The sequence below is a fragment of the Oncorhynchus gorbuscha genome, linkage group LG21 (genome assembly GCF_021184085.1).
Source record: "Oncorhynchus gorbuscha isolate QuinsamMale2020 ecotype Even-year linkage group LG21, OgorEven_v1.0, whole genome shotgun sequence".
Classification (NCBI taxonomy): domain Eukaryota; kingdom Metazoa; phylum Chordata; class Actinopteri; order Salmoniformes; family Salmonidae; genus Oncorhynchus; species Oncorhynchus gorbuscha.
This window is the reverse complement of record NC_060193.1, coordinates 11,040,081-11,067,580: the sequence shown is the minus strand read 5'-3', so window position 1 is coordinate 11,067,580 and position 27,500 is coordinate 11,040,081. Positions and strand designations below refer to the sequence as shown.

General features: G+C 44.7%; 1 pseudogene; it reads right to left on the bottom strand.

The window, feature by feature from the left end:
• LOC124008289 overlaps positions 1-27,500 on the bottom strand; it is a 157,172-nt pseudogene that overhangs the window by 9,605 nt on the left and 120,067 nt on the right.

The following is a 27,500-nucleotide window of genomic DNA, read 5'->3' as shown; positions in this document are numbered from 1 at the left end:
ATACCCACAGAGAGGACAGAGATGTGTTAGATACCCACAGAGAGGACAGAGATGGGTTAGATACCCACAGAGAGGACAGTGATGGGTTAGATACCCACAGAGAGGACAGAGATGGGTTAGATACCCACAGAGATGTGTTAGATACCCACAGAGAGGACAGAGATGGGTTAGATACCCACAGAGAGGACAGAGATGGGTTAGATACCCACAGAGAGGACAGAGATGGGGTAGATACCCACAGAGATGTGTTAGATACCCAGAGAGGACAGAGATGGGTTAGATACCCACAGAGAGGACAGAGATGGGTTAGATACCCACAGAGAGGACAGAAATGGGTTAGATACCCACAGAGGGGACAGAGATGGGTTAGATACCCACAGAGATGTGTTAGATACCCACAGAGAGGACAGAGATGGGTTTGATACCCACAGAGATGGGTTAGATACCCACAGAGAGGACAGAGATGGGTTAGATACCCACAGAGGGACAGTGATGGGTTAGATACCCACAGAGAGGACAGAGATGGGTTAGATACCCACAGAGAGGACAGAGATGGGTTAGATACCCACAGAGGGACAGAGATGGGTTAGATACCCACAGAGAGGACAGTGATGGGTTAGATACCCACAGAGGGACAGAGATGGGTTAGATACCCACAGAGAGGACAGTGATGGGTTAGATACCCACAGAGAGGACAGTGATGGGTTAGTTACCTAACCCCACAGAGAGGACAGTATTGGGTTAGATACCCATAGAGAAGACAGAGATGGGTTAGATACCCACAGAGATGGGTTAGATACCCACAGAGAGGACAGAGATGGGTTAGATACCCACAGAGATGGGTTAGATACCCACAGAGAAGACAGAGATGGATTTGATACCTAACCCCACAGAGAGGACAGTATTGGGTTAGATACCCACAGAGAAGACAGTGATGGGTTAGATATCTAACCCCACAGAGAGGACAGTATTGGGTTAGATACCCACAGAGAGGACAGAGATGGGTTAGACACCCACAGAGGGGACAGTGATGGGTTAGTTACCTAACCCCACAGAGGGACAGTGATGGGTTAGATACCCACAGAGGGGACAGTGATGGGTTAGATACCTAACCCCACAGGGGGGACAGTGATGGGTTAGATACCCACAGATAAGACAGAGATGGGTTAGATACCCACAGAAGGGGACAGTGAGGGTTAGATACCCACAGAGGGGGACAGTGATGGGTTAGATACCCACAGAGGGGGACAGTGATGGGTTAGATACCCACAGAAGGGGGCAGTGATGGGTTAGATACCCACAGAGGGGACAGAGATGGGTTAGATACCCACAGAGGGGGACAGTGATGGGTTAGATACCCACAGAGGGGACAGTGATGGGTTAGATACCCACAGAGGGGACAGTGAGGGTTAGATACCCACAGAGGGGACAGTGAGGGTTAGATACCCACAGAGGGGGACAGAGATGGGTTAGATACCCACAGATAAGACAGAGATGGGTTAGATACCCACAGAGGGGGACAGTGAGGGTTAGATACCCACAGAGGGGGACAGTGAGGGTTAGATACCCACAGAGGGGACAGTGAGGGTTAGATACCCACAGAGGGGGACAGTGATGGGTTAGATACCCACAGAGGGGGACAGTGAGGGTTAGATACCCACAGAGGGGGACAGTGAAGGTTAGATACCCACAGAGGGGGACAGTGAGGGTTAGATACCCACAGAGGGGGACAGTGAGGGTTAGATACCCACAGAGGGGACAGTGAGGGTTAGATACCCACAGAGGGGGACAGTGAAGGTTAGATACCCACAGAGGGGACAGTGAGGGTTAGATACCCACAGAGGGGGACAGTGAGGGTTAGATACCCACAGAGGGGACAGTGAGGGTTAGATACCCACAGAGGGGGACAGTGAGGGTTAGATACCCACAGAGGGGGACAGTGAGGGTTAGATACCCACAGAGGGGACAGTGATGGGTTAGATACCCACAGAGGGGACAGTGATGGGTTAGATACCCACAGAGGGGACAGTGATGGGTTAGATACCCACAGAGGGGACAGTGATGGGTTAGATACCCACAGAGGGGACAGTGATGGGTTAGATACCCACAGAGGGGACAGTGATGGGTTAGATACCCACAGAGGGGACAGTGATGGGTTAGATACCCACAGAGGGGGACAGTGAGGGTTAGATACCCACAGAGGGGACAGTGAGGGTTAGATACCCACAGAGGGGACAGTGATGGGTTAGAAACCCACAGAGGGGGACAGTGAGGGTTAGATACCCACAGAGGGGACAGTGAGGGTTAGATACCCACAGAGGGGACATTGATGGGTTAGATACCCACAGAGGGGGACAGTGAGGGTTAGATACCCACAGAGGGGACAGTGAGGGTTAGATACCCACAGAGGGGACAGTGAGGGTTAGATACCCACAGAGGGGACAGTGATGGGTTAGATACCCACAGAGGGGACAGTGAGGGTTAGATACCCACAGAGGGGACAGTGATGGGTTAGATACCCACAGAGGGGACAGTGATGGGTTAGATACCCACAGAGGGGACAGTGATGGGTTAGATACCCACAGAGGGGACAGTGATGGGTTAGATACCCACAGAGGGGACAGTGATGGGTTAGATACCCACAGAGGGGACAGTGATGGGTTAGATACCCACAGAGGGGACAGTGAGGGTTAGATATCCACAGAGGGGACAGTGATGGGTTAGATACCCACAGAGGGGACAGTGAGGGTTAGATACCCACAGAGGGGACAGTGAGGGTTAGATACCCACAGAGGGGACAGTGATGGGTTAGATACCCACAGAGGGGACAGTGAGGGTTAGATACCCACAGAGGGGACAGTGATGGGTTAGATACCCACAGAGGGGACAGTGATGGGTTAGATACCCACAGAGGGGACAGTGATGGGTTAGATACCCACAGAGGGGACAGTGAGGGTTAGATACCCACAGAGGGGACAGTGATGGGTTAGATACCCACAGAGGGGACAGTGATGGGTTAGATACCCACAGAGGGGACAGTGAGGGTTAGATACCCACAGAGGGGACAGTGAGGGTTAGATACCCACAGAGGGGACAGTGATGGGTTAGATACCCACAGAGGGGACAGTGAGGGTTAGATACCCACAGAGGGGACAGTGAGGGTTAGATACCCACAGAGGGGGACAGTGAAGGTTAGATACCCACAGAGGGGGACAGTGAGGGTTAGATACCCACAGAGGGGGACAGTGAGGGTTAGATACCCACAGAAGGGACAGTGAGGGTTAGATACCCACAGAGGGGGACAGTGAGGGTTAGATACCCACAGAGGGGGACAGTGAGGGTTAGATACCCACAGAGGGGACAGTGAGGGTTAGATACCCACAGAGGGGACAGTGATGGGTTAGATACCCACAGAGGGGACAGTGATGGGTTAGATACCCACAGAGGGGACAGTGATGGGTTAGATACCCACAGAGGGGACAGTGATGGGTTAGATACCCACAGAGGGGACAGTGATGGGTTAGATACCCACAGAGGGGGACAGTGAGGGTTAGATACCCACAGAGGGGACAGTGAGGGTTAGATACCCACAGAGGGGACAGTGATGGGTTAGATACCCACAGAGGGGGACAGTGAGGGTTAGATACCCACAGAGGGGACAGTGAGGGTTAGATACCCACAGAGGGGACAGTGATGGGTTAGATACCCACAGAGGGGACAGTGAGGGTTAGATACCCACAGAGGGGACAGTGAGGGTTAGATACCCACAGAGGGGACAGTGATGGGTTAGATACCCACAGAGGGGACAGTGATGGGTTAGATACCCACAGAGGGGACAGTGAGGGTTAGATACCCACAGAGGGGACAGTGATGGGTTAGATACCCACAGAGGGGACAGTGATGGGTTAGATACCCACAGAGGGGACAGTGATGGGTTAGATACCCACAGAGGGGACAGTATGGGTTAGATACCCACAGAGGGGACAGTGATGGGTTAGATACCCACAGAGGGGACAGTGATGGGTTAGATACCCACAGAGGGGACAGTGAGGGTTAGATACCCACAGAGGGGACAGTGATGGGTTAGATACCCACAGAGGGGACAGTGAGGGTTAGATACCCACAGAGGGGACAGTGAGGGTTAGATACCCACAGAGGGGACAGTGATGGGTTAGATACCCACAGAGGGGACAGTGATGGGTTAGATACCCACAGAGGGGACAGTGATGGGTTAGATACCCACAGAGGGGACAGTGATGGGTTAGATACCCACAGAGGGGACAGTGATGGGTTAGATACCCACAGAGGGGACAGTGAGGGTTAGATACCCACAGAGGGGACAGTGATGGGTTAGATACCCACAGAGGGGACAGTGATGGGTTAGATACCCACAGAGGGGACAGTGAGGGTTAGATACCCACAGAGGGGACAGTGATGGGTTAGATACCCACAGAGGGGACAGTGATGGGTTAGATACCCACAGAGGGGACAGTGATGGGTTAGATACCCACAGAGGGGACAGTGATGGGTTAGATACCCACAGAGGAGACAGTGAGGGTTAGATACCCACAGAGGGGACAGTGATGGGTTAGATACCCACAGAGGGGACAGTGATGGGTTAGATACCCACAGAGGGGACAGTGAGGGTTAGATACCCACAGAGGGGGACAGTGAGGGTTAGATACCCACAGAGGGGACAGTGAGGGTTAGATACCCACAGAGGGGACAGTGAGGGTTAGATACCCACAGAGGGGACAGTGATGGGTTAGATACCCACAGAGGGGACAGTGAGGGTTAGATACCCACAGAGGGGACAGTGAGGGTTAGGAAGCTAATGCCACAGAGATGATCAGCAAAGGGGTAGGGTTTGTGTGCGTGTGCGGGGGGGGGTTAGGGGTAGGGTTTGTGTGCGTGTGCGGGGGTTAGGGGTAGGGTTTGTGTGTGTGTGCGGGGGTTAGGGGTAGGGTTTGTGTGTGTGCGGGGGTTAGGGGTAGGGTTTGTGTGTGTGTGCGGGGGTTAGGGGGTAGGGTTTGTGTGTGTGTGCGGGGGTTAGGGGTAGGTTTTGTGTGTGTGTGCGGGGGGTTAGGGGGTAGGGTTTGTGTGTGTGTGCGGGGGTTAGGGGGTAGGGTTTGTGTGTGTGCGGGGGGGGTTAGGGGTAGGGTTTGTGTGTGTGTGCGGGGGGGTTAGGGGGTAGGGTTTGTGTGTGTGTGCGGGGGTTAGTGGGTAGGGTTTGTGTGTGTGTGCGGGGGGTTAGGGGTAGGGTTTGTGTGTGTGTGCGGGGGTTAGGGGGTAGGGTGTGTGTGTGTGCGGGGGGTTAGGGGGTAGGGTTTGTGTGTGTGTGCGGGGGGGGTTAGGGGGTAGGGTTTGTGTGTGTGTGCGGGGGTTAGGGGTAGGGTTTGTGTGTGTGTGCGGGGGGGTTAGGGGTAGGGTTTGTGTGTGTGTGGGGGGTTAGGGGGTAGGGTATGTGTGTGTGCGGGGGTTAGGGGTAGGGTTTGTGTGTGCGTGCGAGGGGGTGTGTGCGTGTGGGGGGGGTTAGGGGTAGGGTGTGTGTGCGTGTGCGGGGGGGGGTGTCGTACGGTTGGCGTGGAGGAAAGCAGAGTAGAGCTCTCTAGGCAGTAGAGGGTCAGGCATGTCTCTGAGGAACTCCTTCAGCAGGGCTGCTACGTCATGGACACTGGTCTCCTCTTCCAGACACACATCTGTCCCCATGTCAAAGTCCTCACGCAGCTGAAACACACACACACACACACACACACACACACACACACACACACACACCAGAACCAGACATACACATAAACAAGTTAACATGCACCGGCCACACACACAGTAAATACAAGTGTGATGATGCTTTGAAAACAGAAAATGACAGGGATCAACGGCCCTGTAACGTATACAGACGACGAGAAATACACCTGTCACAACATCAACACAACATCAACACACCATCAACACAACACCCAGTAGGTATAAATCACCACAGTACATCATTACACCCAGTAGGTATAAATCACCACAGTACATCATTACACCCAGTAGGTATAAATCACCACAGTACATCATTACACCCAGTAGGTATAAATCACTACAGTACATCAACACCCAGTAGGTATAAATCACTACAGTACATCATTACACCCAGTAGGTATAAATCACTACAGTGCATCATTACACCCAGTAGGTATAATCACTACAGTACATCATTACACCCAGTAGGTATAAATCACTACAGTACATCAACACCCAGTAGGTATAAATCACTACAGTACATCATTACACCCAGTAGTTATAAATCACTACAGTACATCATTACACCCAGTAGGTATAAATCACTACAGTACATCATTACAAGCAGTAGGTATAAATCACTACAGTACATCATTACACCCAGTAGGTATAAATCACTACAGTGCATCATTACACCCAGTAGGTATAATCACTACAGTACATCATTACACCCAGTAGGTATAAATCACTACAGTACATCAACACCCAGTAGGTATAAATCACTACAGTACATCATTACACCCAGTAGTTATAAATCACTACAGTACATCATTACACCCAGTAGGTATAAATCACTACAGTACATCATTACAAGCAGTAGGTATAAATCACTACAGTACATCATTACACCCAGTAGGTATAAATCACTACAGTACATCATTACACCCAGTAGGTATAAATCACTACAGTACATCAACACCCAGTAGGTATAAATCACTACAGTACATCATTACACCCAGTAGGTATAAATCACTACAGTACATCATTACACCCAGTAGTTATAAATCACTACAGTACATCATTACACCCAGTAGGTATAAATCACTACAGTACATCATTACACCCAGTAGGTATAAATCACTACAGTACATCATTACACCCAGTAGGTATAAATCACTACAGTACATCATTACACCCAGTAGGTATAAATCACTACAGTACATCATTACACCCAGTAGGTGTAAATCACTACAGTACATCATTACACCCAGTAGGTGTAAATCACTACAGTACATCATTACACCCAGTAGGTATAAATCACTACAGTACATCATTACACCCAGTAGGTATAAATCACTACAGTGCATCATTACACCCAGTAGGTATAAATCACTACAGTGCATCAACACCCAGTAGGTATAAATCACTACAGTACATCATTACACCCAGTAGGTATAAATCACTACAGTACATCATTACACCCAGTAGGTATAAATCACTACAGTGCATCAACAAATCAAATCAAATTTATTTATATAGCCCTTCGTACATCAGCTGATATCTCAAAGTGCTGTACAGAAACCCAGCCTAAAACCCCAAACAGCAAACAATGCAGGTGTAAAAGCACGGTGGCTAGGAAAAACTCCCTAGAAAGGCCAAAACCTAGGAAGAAACCTAGAGAGGAACCGGGCTATGTGGGGTGGCCAGTCCTCTTCTGGCTGTGCCGGGTAGAGATTATAACAGAAAATGACCAAGATGTTCAAATGTTCATAAATGACCAGCATGGTCAAATAATAATAAGGCAGAACAGTTGAAACTGGAGCAGCAGCACAGTCAGGTGGACTGGGGACAGCAAGGAGCCATCATGTCAGGTAGTCCTGGGGCACGGTCCTAGGGCTCAGGTCCTCCGAGAGAGAGAAAGAAAGAGAGAATTAGAGAGAGCATATGTGGGGTGGCCAGTCCTCTTCTGGCTGTGCCGGGTGGAGATTATAACAGAACGTGGCCAAGATGTTCAAATGTTCATAAATGACCAGCATGGTTGAATAATAGTAAGGCAGAACAGTTGAAACTGGAGCAGGAGCATGGCCAGGTGGACTGGGGACAGCAAGGAGTCCTCATGTCAGGTAGTCCTGGGACATGGTCCTAGGGCCCAGGCCAGTTGAAACTGGAGCAGCAGCATGGCCAGGTGGACTGGGGACAGCAAGGAGTCATCATGTCAGGTAGTCCTGGGGCATGGTTCTAGGGCTCAGGTCCTCCGAGAGAGAGAAAGAAGGAGAGAAGGAGAGAATTAGAGAACGCACACTTAGATTTACACAGGACACCGAATAGGACAGGAGAAGTACTCCAGATAAACAAACTGACCCTAGCCCCCCGACACATAAACTACTGCAGCATAAATACTGGAGGCTGAGACAGGAGGGGTCAGGAGACACTGTGGCCCCATCCGAGGACACCCCGGACAGGGCCAAACAGGAAGGATATAACCCCACCCACTTTGCCAAAGCACAGCCCCCACACCACTAGAGGGAAATCTACAACCACCAACTTACCATCCTGAGACAAGGCCGAGTATAGCCCACAAAGATCTCCGACACGGTACAACCCAAAGGGGGGAAACCCAGACAGGCCGACCACAACAGTGAATCAACCCACCCAGGTGACGCACCCCCCCCAGGGACGGCACGAGAGAGCCCCAGCAAGCCAGTGACTCAGCCCCAGTAACAGGGTTAGAGGCAGAGAATCCCAGTGGAAAAGGGGAACCGGCCAGGCAGAGACAGCAAGGGCGGTTCGTTGCTCCAGAGCCTTTCCGTTCACCTTCCCACTCCTGGGCCAGACTACACTCAATCATATGACCCACTGAAGAGATGAGTCTTCAGTAAAGACTTAAAGGTTGAGACCGAGTTTGCGTCTCTGACATGGGTAGGCAGACCGTTCCATAAAAATGGAGCTCTATAGGAGAAAGCCCTGCCTCCAGCTGTTTGCTTAGAAATTCTAGGGACAATTAGGAGGCCTGCGTCTTGTGACCGTAGCGTACGTATAGGTATGTACGGCAGGACCAAATCAGAGAGGTAGGTAGGAGCAAGCCCATGTAATGCTTTGTAGGTTAGCAGTAAAACCTTGAAATCAGCCCTTGCTTTGACAGGAAGCCAGTGTAGAGAGGCTAGCACTGGAGTAATATGATCAAATTTTTGGTTCTAGTCAGGATTCTAGCAGCCGTATTTAGCACTAACTGAAGTTTATTTAGTGCTTTATCCGGGTAGCCGGAAAATAGAGCATTGCAGTAGTCTAACCTAGAAGTGACAAAAGCATGGATTAATTTTTCTGCATCATTTTTGGACAGAAAGTTTCTGATTTTTGCAATGTTACGTAGATGGAAAAAAGCTGTCCTCGAAATGGTCTTGATATGTTCTTCAAAAGAGAGATCAGGGTCCAGAGTAACGCCGAGGTCCTTCACAGTTTTATTTGAGACGACTGTACAACCATTAAGATTAATTGTCAGATTCAACAGAAGATCTCTTTGTTTCTTGGGACCTAGAACAAGCATCTCTGTTTTGTCCGAGTTTAATAGTAGAAAGTTTGCAGCCATCCACTTCCTTATGTCTGAAACACATGCCTCTAGCGAGGGCAATTTTGGTGCTTCACCGTGTTTCATTGAAATGTACAGCTGTGTGTCATCCGCATAGCAGTGAAAGTTTACATTATGTTTTCGAATAACATCCCCAAGAGGTAAAATATATAGTGAAAACAATAGTGGTCCTAAAACAGAACCTTGAGGAACACCGAAATGTACAGTTGATTTGTCAGAGGACAAACCATTCACAGAGACAAACTGATATCTTTCCGACAGATAAGACCTAAACCAGGCCAGAACATGTCCGTGTAGACCAATTTGGGTTTCCAATCTCTCCAAAAGAATGTGGTGATCGATGGTATCAAAAGCAGCACTAAGGTCTAGGAGCACGAGGACAGATGCAGAGCCTCGGTCCGATGCCATCAAAATGTCATTTACCACCTTCACAAGTGCCGTCTCAGTGCTATGATGGGGTCTAAAACCAGACTGAAGCATTTCGTATACATTGTTTGTCTTCAGGAAGGCAGTGAGTTGCTGCGCAACAGCCTTCTAAAATCTTTGAGAGGAATGGAAGATTTGATATAGGCCGATAGTTTTTTATATTTTCTGGGTCAAGGTTTGGCTTTTTCAAGAGAGGCTTTATTACTGCCACTTTTAGTGAGTTTGGTACACATCCAGTGGATAGAGAGCCGTTTATTATGTTCAACATAGGAGGGCCAAGCACAGGAAGCAGCTCTTTCAGTAGTTTAGTTGGAATAGGGTCCAGTATACAGCTTGAAGGTTTAGAGGCCATGATTATTTTCATCATTGTGTCAAGAGATATAGTACTAAAACACTTGAGCGTCTCTCTTGATCCTAGGTCCTGGCAGAGTTGTGCAGACTCAGGACAACTGAGGTTTGGAGGAATACGCAGGTTTAAAGAGGAGTCCGTAATTTGCTTTCTAATAATCATAATCTTTTCCTCAAAGAAGTTCATGAATTTATCACTGCTAAAGTGCAAGTCATCCTCTCTTGGGGAATGCTGCTTTTTAGTTAGCTTTGCCACAGTATCAAAAAGGAATTTCGGATTGTTCTTATTTTCCTCAATTAAGTTAGAAAAATAGGACGATCGAGCAGCAGTAAGGGCTCTTCGGTACTGCACGGTACCATCCTTCCAAGCTAGTCGGAAGACTTCCAGTTTGGTGTGGCGCCATTTCCGTTCCAATTTTCTGGAAGCTTGCTTCAGAGCTCGGGTATTTTCTGTGTACCATGGAGCTAGTTTCTTATGAGACATTTTTTTAGTTTTTAGGGGTGCAACTGCATCTAGGGTATTGCGCAAGGTTAAATTGAGATCCTCAGTTAGGTGGTTAACGGATTTTTGTCCTCTGGCGTCCTTGGGTAGGCAGAGGGAGTCTGGAAGGGCATCAAGGAATCTTTGTGTTGTCTGTGAATTTATAGCACGACTTTTGATGTTCCTTGGTTGGGGTCTGAGCAGATTATTTGTTGCAATTGCAAACGTAATAAAATGGTGGTCTGATAGTCCAGGATTATGAGGAAAACATTAAGATCCACAACATTTATTCCATGGGACAAAACTAGGTCCAGCGTATGACTGTGAGAGTGAGTGGGTCCAGAGACATGTTGGACAAAACCCACTGAGTCGATGATGGCTCCAAAAGCCTTTTGGAGTGGGTCTGTGGACTTTTCCATGTGAATATTAAAGTCACCAAAGATTAGAATATTATCTGCAATGACTACAAGGTCTGATAGGAATTCAGGGAACTCAGTGAGAAACGCTGTATATGGCCCAGGAGGCCTGTAAACAGTAGCTATAAAAAGTGATTGAGTAGGCTGCATAGATTTCATGACTAGAAGCTCAAAAGACGAAAACGTCATTTTCTTTTTTGTAAATTGAAATTTGCTATCGTAAATGTTAGCAACACCTCCGCCTTTGCGGGATGCACGGGGGATATGGTCACTAGTGTAGCCAGGAGGTGAGGCCTCATTTAACACAGTAAATTCATCAGGCTTAAGCCATGTTTCAGTCAGGCCAATCACATCAAGATTATGATCAGTGATTAGTTCATTGACTATAATTGCCTTTGAAGTAAGGGATCTAACATTAAGTAGCCCTATTTTGAGATGTGAGGTATCATGATCTCTTTCAGTAATGACAGGAATGGAGGTGGTCTTTATCCTAGTGAGATTGCTAAGGCAAACACCGCCATGTTTAGTTTTGCCCAACCCAGGTCGAGGCACAGACACGGTCTCAATGGTGATAGCTAAGCTGACTACACTAACTATGCTAGTGGCAGACTCCACTATGCTGGCAGGCTGGCTAATAGCCTGCTGCCTGGCCTGCACCCTATTTCATTGTGGAGCTAGAGGAGTTAGAGCCCTGTCTATGTTGGCAGATAAGATGAGAGCACCCCTCCAGCTAGGATGGAGTCCGTCACTCCTCAGCAGGTCAGGCTTGGTCCTGTTTGTGGGCGAGTCCCAGAAAGAGGGCCAATTATCTACAAATTCTATCTTTTGGGAGGGGCAGAAAACAGTTTTCAACCAGCGATTGAGTTGTGAGACTCTGCTGTAGAGCTCATCACTCCCCCTAACTGGGAGGGGGCCAGAGACAATTACTCGATGCCGACACATCTTTCTAGCTGATATGCACGCAGAAGCTATGTTGCGCTTGGTGATCTCTGACTGTTTCATCCTAACATCGTTGGTGCCGACGTGGATAACAATATCTCTATACTCTCTACACTCGCCAGTTTTAGCTTTAGCCAGCACCATCTTCAGATTAGCCTTAACGTCGGTAGCCCTGCCCCCGGGTAAACAGTGTATGATCGCTGGATGATTCGCTTTAAGTCTAATACTGCGGGTAATGGAGTCGCCAATGACTAGAGTTTTCAATTTGTCAGAGCTAATGGTGGGAAGCTTCGGCGTCTCAGACCCCGTAACGGGAGGAGTAGAGACCAGAGAAGACTCGGCCTCTGACACCGACCCGCTGCTTAATGGGGAGAACCGGTTGAAAGTTTCTGTCTGCTGAATGAGCGACACCGGTTGAGCGTTCCTACAGCATTTCCTACCAGAAACCGTGAGAAAGTTGTCCGGCTGCGGGGACTGTGCCAGGGGATTTATACTACTATCTGTACTTACTGGTGGCACAGACGCTGTTTCATCCTTTCCTACACTGAAATTACCCTTGCCTAACGATTGCGTCTGAAGCTGGGCTTGCAGTACAGCTATCCTCGCCGTAAGGCGAGCACAGCGGCTGCAATTAGAAGGCATCATGTTAATGTTACTACTTAGCTTCGGCTGTTGGAGGTCCTGACGAATCGTGTCCAGATAAAGCGTCCGGAGTGAAAAAGTCGAGGAAAAAATAAATATATGAACGGTAATTAAAAAAGTGAAACCCGTAAAGTTGTCAGGTAGCAAAATAGGTTGGCAACAAAACGCACAGCAATTTGAAAACAAGCCTGCAAGTTGTGACCCAGTAGGTATAAATCACTACAGTACATCATTACACCCAGTAGGTATAAATCACTACAGTACATCATTACACCCAGTAGGTATAAATCACTACAGCACATCATTACACCCAGTAGGTATAAATCACTACAGTACATCATTACACCCAGTAGGTATAAATCACTACAGTACATCATTACACCCAGTAGGTGTAAATCACTACAGTACATCATTACACCCAGTAGGTATAAATCACTACAGTACATCATTACACCCAGTAGGTATAAATCACTACAGTACATCATTACACCCAGTAGGTATAAATCACTACAGTACATCATTACACCCAGTAGGTATAAATCACTACAGTACATCATTACACCCAGTAGGTATAAATCACTACAGTACATCATTACACCCAGTAGGTATAAATCACTACAGTACATCATTACACCCAGTAGGTATAAATCACTACAGTGCATCATTACACCCAGTAGGTATAAATCACTACAGTGCATCATTACACCCAGTAGGTATAAATCACTACAGTACATCATTACACCCAGTAGGTATAAATCACTACAGTACATCATTACACCCAGTAGGTATAAATCACTACAGTACATCATTACACCCAGTAGGTATAAATCACTACAGTACATCATTACACCCAGTAGGTATAAATCACTACAGTACATCATTACACCCAGTAGGTATAAATCACTACAGTGCATCATTACACCCAGTAGGTATAAATCACTACAGTGCATCCATGTAATGTGGATATTTTTTGTATTTAAATTGCCTCACCTGCCGAACTCTCTTTATGGAGCTGCCAACACGAAAGATCCCCACAGTTTGTAGCCCTGAGAAGACACAGATGACATTTTTTTTAAAGTGCAACACTTTTAACAGTTAATTGTAACGGTCTTGAGACGACAGACACGGGGAGACTGGAAGCAAGTACAGGGTGATGATTTAATAATAAATAGACGTGAAACAAAACAAACACAGCATCTGGACACTGGGATGAAACTGAGGAAGTGACAGATATAGGGGAGGCAATCAATAACGTGATGGAGACCAGGTGAGTCCAATGAAGCGCTGGTGCGCGTAACGAGGGTGACAGGTGTGCGTAATGATGAGCAGCCTGACGACCAACAGCGCCAGAGAGGGGGAGCGGACGTGACCGTTAATAACAGTTGGTGCTTCATTGTATCCTCTGTGTCTCACCCATAGGCTGTAGTGATATAATTGGACACAACCCTAACCTGCGTTACGAATGGATTCCTATGATGAAGGTAGAGCCAGAAGAGGGCAGCCCTCTGACTCTGCGTCCTCTCTAGGATTCTTTGTATGTTCCTGCCTTCAAGGCAGTTTGTCATGGCCACTGCGCCTCGCTTTGGGGTTTTAGGCTGGGTATCTGTACAGCACTTGTAACCTAACCTAGCTGGCTGTTCCACTGGATGTCATAAGGTGAATGCACCAATTTGTAAGTCGCTCTGGATAAGAGCGTCTGCTAAATGACTTAAATGTAAATGTAAATGTAAGACGCCTGAGGAACACAGAAGTGAGGTTGAAAATACTGTATCCCGGAAAACTAGAAACATGCGCTTTAAAAATGCTGATGTAAAAATATCCTTGATATACAGACACATCTACACACACACTTTAGTAAATATTGATCACAAATGGATTGCTCTGGTTTATGCCAAAAGACCAAAGACAGGAAAAGAGCACATTCTGAATGATACTCAAGCAGGCTTTACGAAGGCCCGTCATATTCAAATTCAACATTTCTTTAGTCTTGGAACGTATGGACTATTCACATGCAATTGGCTCAGATTATATTATTATATATTATTATATTATTATATTTTCTTTTCAGATTTCTGTAAAGCCTTTGACACAATTGAACACGAATTTCTCTTTCGGTTGCACAACTTTTTGGTTTCGGGGGAAAATGTTATCGAAGTCATTCGCATGTTTTACGAAGATATAAATAGTTCTGTGATACTAAACCTTAATACATCCAAAAGACGTGTACTACCCAATTTAGCCTTTAAAAAAAATACATTTTGGTTGTAGAACTTCCATCTCTAGATATTCTGAATAACACACATTTGTATGGCTTATTAGATAATAAACAGGTTAGTGGAGGTAATATGTACATGTAGGTAGGGGTAAAGTGACTATGTATAGATAATAAACAGGTTAGTTGAGGTAATATGTACATGTAGGTAGGGGTAAAGTGACTATGTATAGATAATAAACAGGTTAATTGAGGTAATATGTACATGTAGGTAGGGGTAAAGTGACTATGTATAGATAATAAACAGGTTAGTTGAGGTAATATGTACATGTAGGTAGGGGTAAAGTGACTATGTATAGATAATAAACAGGTTAGTTGAGGTAATATGTACATGTAGGTAGGGGTAAAGTGACTATGTATAGATAATAAACAGGTAGTTGAGGTAGTTGAGGTAATATGTACATGTAGGTAGGGGTAAAGTGACTATGTATAGATAATAAACAGGTAGTTGAGGTAATATGTACATGTAGGTAGGGGTAAAGTGACTATGTATAGATAATAAACAGGTAGTTGAGGTAGTTGAGGTAATATGTACATGTAGGTAGGGGTAAAGTGACTATGTATAGATAATAAACAGGTTAGTTGAGGTAATATGTACATGTAGGTAGGGGTAAAGTGACTATGTATAGATAATAAACAGGTAGTTGAGGTAGTTGAGGTAATATGTACATGTAGGTAGGGGTAAAGTGACTATGTATAGATAATAAACAGGTAGTTGAGGTAATATGTACATGTAGGTAGGGGTAAAGTGACTATGTATAGATAATAAACAGTGAGTACCAGCAGTGTAAAAACAAAGGGTGTCAATGCAAATAATCCAGGTGGCCATTTGATGAATTGTTCAGCAGTCTTATGGCCTGGGGGTAGAAGCTGTTCAGCAGTCTTATGGCCTGGGGGTAGAAGCTGTTCAGCAGTCTTATGGCCTGGGGGTAGAAGCTGTTCAGCAGTCTTATGGCCTGGGGGTAGAAGCTGTTCAGCAGTCTTATGGCCTGGAGGTAGAAGCTGTTCAGCAGTCTTATGGCCTGGGGGGGTAGAAGCTGTTCAGCAGTCTTATGGCCTGGGGGGTAGAAGCTGTTCAGCAGTCTTATGGCCTGGGGTAGAAGCTGTTCAGCAGTCTTATGGCCTGGGGGGGTAGAAGCTGTTCAGCAGTCTTCTGGCCTGGGGGTAGAAGCTGTTCAGCAGTCTTATGGCCTGGGGGTAGAAGCTGTTCAGCAGTCTTATGGCCTGGGGGTAGAAGCTGTTCAGCAGTCTTATGGCCTGGGGGTAGAAGCTGTTCAGCAGTCTTATGGCCTGGGGGTAGAAGCTGTTCAGCAGTCTTATGGCCTGGGGGTAGAAGCTGTTCAGCAGTCTTATGGCCTGGAGGTAGAAGCTGTTCAGCAGTCTTATGGCCTGGAGGTAGAAGCTGTTCAGCAGTCTTATGGCCTGGGGGTAGAAGCTGTTCAGCAGTCTTATGGCCTGGGGGTAGAAGCTGTTCAGCAGTCTTATGGCCTGGGGGTAGAATCTGTTCAGCAGTCTTATGGCCTGGGGGTAGAAGCTGTTCAACAGTCTGTTCAGCAGAGAGAACATTCTATGACTTGGGGGACTGGAGTTTTGGCAATGTTTTGGGCCTTCCTCTGACACGCCTAGTATAGAGGTCCTGGATGGCAGGGAGCTTGGCCTCAGTGATGTTCTGGGCCGTACACACTACCCTCTGTAGTGCCTTACGGTCGGATGCCGAGAAATTGCCATACCAGGCGGTGATGGTGCAGATCGATGGTGCAGCTGTAGAACTTTTTGAGGATCTGGAGACCCATGCCAAATCTTTTCAGCCTCCTGAGGAGGGAAAGGCGTTGTCGTGCTCCTCTTCACGACTGTCTTGGAGTGTTTGGACTGTGACAGTTTGTTGGTGATGTGGACAAGACCTTTCTTGACTTCATCTGGAAAAATAAGTCTCACAAACTGAAGAAGTCAGTCATATCACATTTCAAACATCTGAAGGTCTGGAAGTGTTGGATTTTGTTGACATAAATAACACTTTCATGATCAATTGGTTGAAGAGATATTTGGTCAAATACAGAATCAATTTGGTATTTCATCACCAAACAATGCGTTTCATAAGTTGGGAGGTCTTACAGTTTTACTGAAATGTAATTATCTTCCCAAAAGATGACCTGCTAAATTGTCTAGCTTTCACCAACAAGCTTTAATGCCCTGGAAAATATGTTTCCTGCACAACTTTGTGGAATAATTCAGACATAACTGTATGGGAAAAGTCATTGTTCAGCTGGCATGAAAGGAATATTGACTTTGTTCTTAATGTGTTCCACAACAGAGGTATCATTTTGTATGAACAATTTATAACATTGAATTAGTTTCCAATACCTTTCCGAGAGTTTATTTCTGTGATCAAAGCCATTCCCAGTGGTCTAACTATATTATGAAAACTCATCTTAGCGTTGGTGACGATCACACAGTTTATCTAGAACTCAGCTTGGAAAGCAGGGCCTTCTTGAGAAATATTGTTGTAGCAAGTACGTAAGACACATTTTCCAATTCACGGAACCAATTTACACCTCGAGGTAAAACATTTTGGAACATGTTGATTCCTGAAAAAGCTTGGTTGATGCCTTACAAATACTGTATACCAAACACATTTACGGAAGCGCACTTTAAGACTCTAAATAAGAGACAGTATATAATTCTATGTTGTCCAAATAAGTGTTTTCATATTATGTGTTTTCTGTGACAAAGAACGTTTTACGCTCTTGTTCTATGAATGTTTATTTAATTAATTAATTAATGTTTTATTTTATTTACATTTTTGTACCCCTTTTTCTCCCCAATTTCGTGGTATCCAATTGTTTTTAGTAGCTACTATCTTGTCTCATCGCTACAACAACTAGTGGTTGGACTAGTAACCGGAAGGTTGCAAGTTCAAATCCCCGAGCTGACAAGGTACAAATCTGTCGTTCTGCCCCTGAACAGGCAGTTAACCCACTGTTCCCAGGCCGTCATTGAAAATAAGAATTTGTTCTTAACTGACTTGCCTGGTTAAATAAAACAAACACTCACCGTGTCTCTCTATGTGACAGCAGCAGCGTTCCACCACACGGGGGACCTGTTTATAGATGGGGTTGAGGCTGAGCTTGGTCTGGGTCCGCCCCCCCGGCTCCGGCTGCAGTCTTCTTCAGCTCCAGCTCTGCAGGGTGGGACAGCTGTAGCGCCTCCAACAGGCGGGACTGACTCTCTACAAGATCTGAGATGCAGTCCACTGATAGGCCACCCTGTAAAAGGGGAAGATGGGAAGAGAGACAACAAAAGAGAGAGAGAGAGAGACAGAGAGAGAGAGAGAGACAGAGAGAGAGAGAGACAGAGAGGGGGAGAAAGAGAGAGTTTGAGCATTTCAAGTTAGATTATAGATTATAAGGGAGAGGGAATAGAGGGGATGAGAATGGATAGAGCAGGAGAGGAAAGAAATAAGAGGGAGACAAGAGAGTGAGGGAGAGATGAGACAGGAGGGAGGAAGAGAGAGAGCAGGGCCTTCTTGAGAAATATTGTTGTAGCAAGGAAGACACATTTTCCAATTCACGGAACCAATTTACACCTCGGAGGAAGAGAGACAGGAGGGTAGAAGAGAGACAGGAGGGAGGAAGAGAGAGAGGAGGGAGGAAGAGAGACAGGAGGGTAGAAGAGAGACAGGAGGGAGGAAGAGAGACAGGAGGGTAGAAGAGAGACAGGAGGGAGGAAGAGAGACAGGAGGGAGGAAGAGAGACAGGAGGGTAGAAGAGAGACAGGAGGGAGAAAGAGAGACAGGAGGGAGAAAGAGAGACAGGAGGGAGGAAGAGAGACAGGAGGGAGGAAGAGAGACAGGAGGGAGGAAGAGAGACAGGAGGGAGGAAGAGAGACAGGAGGGTAGAAGAGAGACAGGAGGGTAGAAGAGACACAGGAGGGAGGAAGAGTGACAGGATGGAGGAAGAGAGACAGGAGGGAGGAAGAGAGACAGGAGGGTAGAAGAGACACAGGAGGGAGGAAGAGTGACATGATGGAGGAAGAGAGACAGGAGGGAGGAAGAGAGACAGGAGGGTAGAAGAGAGACAGGAGGGTAGAAGAGAGACAGGAGGGAGGAAGAGAGACAGGAGGGTAGAAGAGAGACAGGAGGGGAGGAAGACAGACAGGAGGGAGGAAGAGAGACAGGAGGGAGGAAGAGAGACAGGAGGGAGGAAGAGAGACAGGAGGGAGGAAGAGAGACAGGAGGGAAGAAGAGAGACAGGAGGGAGGAAGAGAGACAGGAGGGTAGAAGACAGACAGGAGGGAGGAAGAGAGACAGGAGGGAGGAAGAGAGACAGGAGGGTAGAAGAGAGACAGGAGGGTAGAAGAGAGACAGGAGGGAGGAAGAGAGACAGGAGGGTAGAAGAGAGACAGGAGGGGAGGAAGAGAGACAGGAGGGAGGAAGAGAGACAGGAGGGAGGAAGAGAGACAGGAGGGAGGAAGAGAGACAGGAGGGAAGAAGAGAGACAGGAGGGAGGAAGAGAGACAGGAGGGTAGAAGAGAGACAGGAGGGAGGAAGAGAGAGAGGAGGGAGGAAGAGAGACAGGAGGGAGGAAGAGAGACAGGAGGGAGGAAGAGAGACAGGAGGGAGAAGGAGAGACAGGAGGGAGGAAGAGAGACAGGAGGGAGGAAGAGAGACAGGAGGGAGGAAGAGAGACAGGAGGGTAGAAGAGAGACAGGAGGGAGAAAGAGAGACAGGAGGGAGAAAGAGAGACAGGAGGGAGGAAGAGAGACAGGAGGGAGGAAGAGAGACAGGAGGGAGGAAGAGAGACAGGAGGGAGGAAGAGAGACAGGATGGAGAAGGAGAGACAGGAGGGAGGAAGAGAGACAGGAGGGAGGAAGAGAGACAGGAGGGAGGAAGAGAGACAGGAGGGTAGAAGAGAGACAGGAGGGAGAAAGAGAGACAGGAGGGAGAAAGAGAGACAGGAGGGAGGAAGAGAGACAGGAGGGAGGAAGAGAGACAGGAGGGAGGAAGACAGACAGGAGGGTAGAAGACAGACAGGAGGGTAGAAGACAGACAGGAAGGTAGAAGACAGACAGGAGGGAGGAAGAGAGGAACATTTTAAGAGAGTTTATGGATATAGAGTAATGAGAGAAAGTGTAGGTGGGAAATGAGCGAGTTAACAAAAGCTAGAATGTTATTGATCCATACTTGTTTTTCTCCTATCACAGCCATTAAACTCTGTACCTGTTATAACGTCACCATAGTGAAATCGCTGAGTGGTTTCCTTCCTCTCCGGGCTGCTGAGTTAGGAAGGAAGCCTGTACCTTTGTAGTGACTGGGCGTATTGATACACCATCCAAAGTGTAATTAATAACTTCAAGTAATTATCATTTATTTTATCCATCTACCAATAGATGCCCTTCTTTTGCGAGACATTGGAAAACCTCTCTGGTCTTTGTGGTTGAATCTGTGTTTGAAATGCATTGCTTGGCTGAGGGACCTTACAGATAATTGTATAATATAATAATAACATTTATTTCAGATAATACAATTTATGTAATTGGGGTACAGAGATGAGGTAGTCATAAAAAAAATCATATTAAACACTAGTACATGCTATTTGTATGTGACTTGTGAAGCAAATTTTTACTCCTAAACTTATTTAGGCTTGCCATAGCAAAGGGGTAAAATACTAATTGAATCAAGACTTTTGAGCTTTTAATTTTGAATTAATCAGAAAAAAATGAGGAAAACATAGTTCCACTTAGACATTATGGGGTATTGTGTGTAGGCTGAGACATAAACATGTAAATGTTGTAGGCTGAGATATAAACATGTAAATGTTGTAGGCTGAGACATAAACATTTAAATGTTGTAGGCTGAGATATAAACATGTAAATGTTGTAGGCTGAGATATAAACATGTAAATGTTGTAGGCTGAGATATAAACATTTAAATGTTGTAGGCTGAGACATAAACATTTAAATGTTGTAGGCTGAGATATAAACATTTAAATGTTGTAGGCTGAGACAAACATTTAAATGTTGTAGGCTGTGAGATAAACATTTAAATGTTGTAGGCTGAGACATAAACATGTAAATGTTGTAGGCTGAGATATAAACATGTAAATGTTGTAGGCTGAGATATAAACATGTAAATGTTGTAGGCTGAGATATAAACATTTAAATGTTGTAGGCTGAGACATAAACATTTAAATGTTGTAGGCTGAGATATAAACATTTAAATGTTGTAGGCTGAGACATAAACATTTAAATGTTGTAGGCTGTGAGATAAACATTTAAATGTTGTAGGCTGAGATATAAACATTTAAATGTTGTAGGCTGAGATATAAACATTTAAATGTTGTAGGCTGAGACATAAACATTTAAATGTTGTAGGCTGAGACATAAACATTTAAATGTTGTAGGCTGAGATATAAACATGTAAATGTTGTAGGCTGAGACATAAACATTTAAATGTTGTAGGCTGAGACATAAACATTTAAATGTTGTAGGCTGAGATATAAACATTTAAATGTTGTAGGCTGAGAGATAAACATTTAAATGTTGTAGGCTGAGATATAAACATTTAAATGTTGTAGGCTGAGACATAAACATTTAAATGTTGTAGGCTGAGACATAAACATTTAAATGTTGTAGGCTGAGACATAAACATTTAAATGTTGTAGGCTGAGATATAAACATTTAAATGTTGTAGGCTGAGACATAAACATTTAAATGTTGTAGGCTGAGACATAAACATTTAAATGTTGTAGGCTGAGACATAAACATTTAAATGTTGTAGGCTGTGAGATAAACATTTAAATGTTGTAGGCTGAGACATAAACATGTAAATGTTGTATGCTGAGACATAAACATTTAAATGTTGTAGGCTGAGACATAAACATTTAAATGTTGTAGGCTGAGATATAAACATGTAAATGTTGTAGGCTGAGACATAAACATTTAAATGTTGTAGGCTGAGACATAAACATTTAAATGTTGTAGGCTGAGATATAAACATGTAAATGTTGTAGGCTGAGATATAAACATGTAAATGTTGTATGCTGAGACATAAACATTTAAATGTTGTAGGCTGAGACATAAACATTTAAATGTTGTAGGCTGAGATATAAACATGTAAATGTTGTAGGCTGAGACATAAACATTTAAATGTTGTAGGCTGAGACATAAACATTTAAATGTTGTAGGCTGAGATATAAACATTTAAATGTTGTAGGCTGTGAGATAAACATTTAAATGTTGTAGGCTGAGACATAAACATTTAAATGTTGTAGGCTGAGACATAAACATTTAAATGTTGTAGGCTGAGACATAAACATTTAAATGTTGTAGGCTGTGAGATAAACATTTAAATGTTGTAGGCTGAGACATAAACATTTAAATGTTGTAGGCTGAGACATAAACATTTAAATGTTGTAGGCTGAGACATAAACATTTAAATGTTGTAGGCTGAGACATAAACATTTAAATGTTGTAGGCTGAGACATAAACATTTAAATGTTGTAGGCTGAGACATAAACATTTAAATGTTGTAGGCTGAGACATAAACATTTAAATGTTGTAGGCTGAGACATAAACATGTAAATGTTGTAGGCTGAGACATAAACATGTAAATGTTGTAGGCTGAGACATAAACATTTAAATGTTGTAGGCTGAGACATAAACATTTAAATGTTGTAGGCTGAGACATAAACATTTAAATGTTGTAGGCTGAGACATAAACATGTAAATGTTGTAGGCTGAGACAAACATTTAAATGTTGTAGGCTGAGACATAAACATTTAAATGTTGTAGGCTGAGACATAAACATGTAAATGTTGTAGGCTGAGACAAACATTTAAATGTTGTAGGCTGAACATAAACATTTAAATGTTGTAGGAAACTGAGAACATAAACATTTAAATGTTGTAGGCCGAAACATAAACATTTAAATGTTGTAGGCTGAGACATAAACATTTAAATGTTGTAGGCTGAGACATAAACATTTAAATGTTGTAGGCCGAGACATAAACATTTAAATGTTGTAGGCTGTGAGATAAACATTTAAATGTAACAAAACAAAATGTGGAAAACGTCAAGGGACGTGAATACTTCCTGAAGGCACTATATGTCAACATGGTCATGGTTTGAAAACTGCAGTTGACAAATGTTTGTTGGACTTTTGACAGCTCTTTCAAATGCCCAGAAGAGGTCAGCATATATCAGTCCAAACGGTCTCATTGTGTGTGTCTGTGTGTTCATGTGTGCACGGCACGTGCGTCTTTGTCTGCTCATTCAATTCAATTCAATTCAATTCAATTCAATTCAATTCAATTCAATTCAATTCAATTCAAGGGCTTTATTGGCATGGGAAACATGTGTTAACATTGCCAAAGCAAGTAAGGTAGATAATATATAAAGTGAAATAAACAATAAAAATTAACAGTAGACATCACACGCTCTCTCCAACTCACCCGTCTCTGCACTCTAGCCGTGTTATCCAGGAACCTGGGTGAGAGCGGCTTGCTGTGCAGCTCCAGCACTGACGAGGATGATGAAGACGAAGCTGTAGATCCACTGAAGGGTGATGAAGCCGTGCTGCAGAGGGGTTTGTTCCCGTCGCTAAACGGGCGTTTTTCAGCCCGGAACATCAGGACGCTGGCCTCCAGATCCAGACAGTCTCTTCTGCTCTCCTTCAGAGCAAATCAAATCAGATCAAACTTTCACACTCAAATCAAGTGCAACACACTTTACAGTAAAACAAACTAAAGTAAAGTGGTAGTATGATAATTTGACAATTAGCCTTTTTATTCTTACCCAGAGTCAGATAAACTCATGGATACCATTTCTGTCTCTGTGTCCAGTATGAAGGAAGAAGGTCGTTTCGCGAGCCAGTATGCTAGCTGTTCTGGTAGACTTCCAGTCATTGAGCTAGCATTAGCTGTTCTGGTAGACTTCCAGTCATTGAGCTAGCATTAGCTGTTCTGGTAGACTTCCAGTCATTGAGCTAGCATTAGCTGTTCTGGTAGACTTCCAGTCATTGAGCTAGCATTAGCTGTTCCTGTAGACTTCCAGTCATTGAGCTAGCATTAGCTGTTCCTGTAGACTGCCAGTCATTGAGCTAGCATTAGCTGTTCCTGTAGACTTCCAGTCATTGAGCTAGCATTAGCTGTTCTGGTAGACTTCCAGTCATTGAGCTAGCATTAGCTGTTCTGGTAGACTTCCAGTCATTGAGCTAGCATTAGCTGTTCCTGTAGACTTCCAGTCATTGAGCTAGCATTAGCTGTTCCTGTAGACTGCCAGTCATTGAGCTAGCATTAGCTGTTCCTGTAGACTTCCAGTCATTGAGCTAGCATTAGCTATTCTGGTAGACTTCCAGTCATTGAGCTAGCATTAGCTGTTCTGGTAGACTTCCAGTCATTGAGCTAGCATTAGCTGTTCCTGTAGACTTCCAGTCATTGAGCTAGCATTAGCTGTTCCTGTAGACTTCCAGTCATTGAGCTAGCATTAGCTGTTCTGGTAGACTTCCAGTCATTGAGCTAGCATTAGCTGTTCTGGTAGACTTCCAGTCATTGAGCTAGCATTAGCTGTTCCGGTAGACTTCCAGTCATTGAGCTAGCATTAGCTAGCATTGGCTCGCTAAACTACCTTTAGCTTCCTTCATACTGGACTCTGGGTAAGTAGAAAAAGGGCTATCACTTTAAAACGTTGTTCTTCTGTCTTTTCTATTGGGAGTGTTTCTTTATTTAAATGTTTTACTTGCTTTTGGATACTTAGTTGTTCACATAGATCTAGACCCACTGCTGAGTTTTTACTGCATTTTTTCACAGTAAAACAATCTGACGTTGAAAACATCCAACCTTCAGAGCATCCTGACGCTGCTTGTACGCCCGGTCGTTGGCTATCGCCTGGGAGAGGGTTATACCAAACGCCTTGGCGGCTGTCTCTGTGGGAGAGATGAGGGGAGAGAGAGAAGGGATAGAGGGGAGGAGGGAGGGGATAGATGGAATGAAAAACAAGGGATGGAGGGAGGAAGGAGAAGGGGAAAGAGGGAGAGAGGGAGGGATGGAGAAAGAGAGAGGAAGGGAGGGATAGAGGGAAGGGAAAAATAGGTATAATGGAGGAAAAGAGAGAGGGATAGATTGGGAAGGAGAGAGAGAGAGAGAGAGAGAGAGAGAGAGAGAGGGAGAACAATTTTACATTAAGGATACTTATTTTTAACAAGTTGTAATTCCTTCCTCCCTGAGACTATCAACATTCCTCTCCTTCCCTCCACCCATTCTAATCCCATCTCATCTCCACTACTCACAAACAGGAAGGTGTTTCATCTTTTCTCTTCCCCTGTGTTTTGAGGGTTAAATAACCATACATACAACAGCAACATTTCTATGGTGGGAACCATATATTCTACCCATGGGGATTGGGGCCCAGTAATGCCCTATGTCAGCGGTTTCCCACAGGTTGCTCGGCAGAAAGTACATGGAATTTTCACGTGTTTAACTGCTTACTGTCATTAACTAATCTCACAGGTATCAGCCACTATTGTCTTAAAATGCCAAACCCTAACATAATATCTGCCAGCAATATTTCCCCTGTCTGTGTGTAGCCAATTGATGTGATAACCATCTTGTGGGTTGACAGAAATACATTCCCCAAAAACCTAAGTTAAATGTTAACTGCAAAGTAGGCTTACCTGGCAGAAGTACATCATGACTAAGAATACAGTGTCTTCAGAAAGTATTCAGACCCCTTGACTTTTTTCACATGTTGTTATGTTACAGTTTTATTCTAAAATGTATTAAATAAATACAAATCCTCAGCAATCAATACACAATACCCCATAGCGACATCACAATACCCCATAGCGACATCACAATACACCATTATGACATCACAATACCCCATAGCGACATCACAATACACCATTATGACATCACAATACACCATTATGACATCACAATACCCATAGCGACATCACAATACACCATTATGACATCACAATACCCCATAATCACACCATTATGACATCAAAATACCCCATAGCGACATCACAATACACCATTATGACATCACAATACCCCATAGCGACATCACAATACACCATTATGACATCACAATACACCATAGCGACATCACAATACACCATTATGACATCACAATACCCCATAGCGACATCACAATACGCCATAATGACATCACAATACACCATTATGACATCACAATACCCCATAGCGACATCACAATACACCATTATGACATCACAATACACCATTATGACATCACAATACCCCATAGCGACATCACAATACACCATTATGACATCACAATACCCCATAGCGACATCACAATACACCATTATGACATCACAATACCCCATAGCGACATCACAATACGCCATAATGACATCACAATACACCATTATGACATCACAATACCCCATAGCGACATCACAATACACCATTATGACATCACAATACACCATTATGACATCACAATACCCCATAGCGACATCACAATACACCATTATGACATCACAATACACCATTATGACATCACAATACCCCATAGCGACATCACAATACGCCATAATGACATCACAATACCCCATTATGACATCACAATACACCATAATGACATCACAATACCCCATTATGACAACACAATACCCCATAATGACATCACAATACCCCATAGCGACATCACAATACCCCATAATGCCATCACAATACCCCATAATGACAAAGTGGAAACAGGTTTTTAGAAATGTTTACAAATGTATTAAGTATTCAGACCCTTTGCTATGAGACTCGAAATTTACCTGAGGTGCATCCTGTTTCCATAGATCATCTTTTGGAGTCCACCTGTGGTAAATTCAAATGATTGGACATGATGTGGAAAGGCACACACCTGTCCTTATAAGGTCCCACAGTTGACAATGCATGTTAGAGCAAACACCAAGCCATGAGGTTAAAGGAATTGTCTGTAGAGCTCCGAGACAGGATTGTGTCGAGGCACAGATTTGGGGAAGGGTACCAAAAAATGTCTGCAGCATTGAAGGTCCTCAAGAACAAAGTGGCCACCATCATTCTTAAATGGAAGAAGTTTGGAGCTGTCACGCCCTGGTCTAAGTATTTTGTGTTTTTCTTCATGTATTGGGTCAGGCCAGGGTGTAGCATGGAGTTTTTGTATTGTGGTGTGTTTTTTCTTGGGGTTTTGGTGTGTATGTATTTGGGATTGTAGCTAGTGGGGTTATCTAGCAAAGTCTATGGCTGTCTGGAGTGGTTCTCAATCAGAGGCAGGTGCTTATCGTTGTCTCTGATTGGGAACCATATTTAGGCAACCATATTCTTTGGTTGTATTGTGGGTGATTGTCCTGAGTGTCTTGATGTCCTTATTCTGTGTTAGTTTGCACCAGTTTAGGCTGTTTCGGTTTTCACTACGTTTATTGTTTTGTAGAGTTTGTGTTTATTCGTGTTTACGTTGTTTAAATAAACATGAATCGCAATCGACACGCTGCAGTTTGGTCCGACTCTCCTTCACCATATGAAAACCGTGACAGGGAGGTGACCAAGAATCCGATGGTCACTCTGACAGAGTTCTAGAGTTTCTCTGTGGAGATGGGAGAACCTTCCAGAAGGACAACCCTCTCTGCAGTACTCCACCAATCAGGTTTCTTTTGTTGGTAGAGTG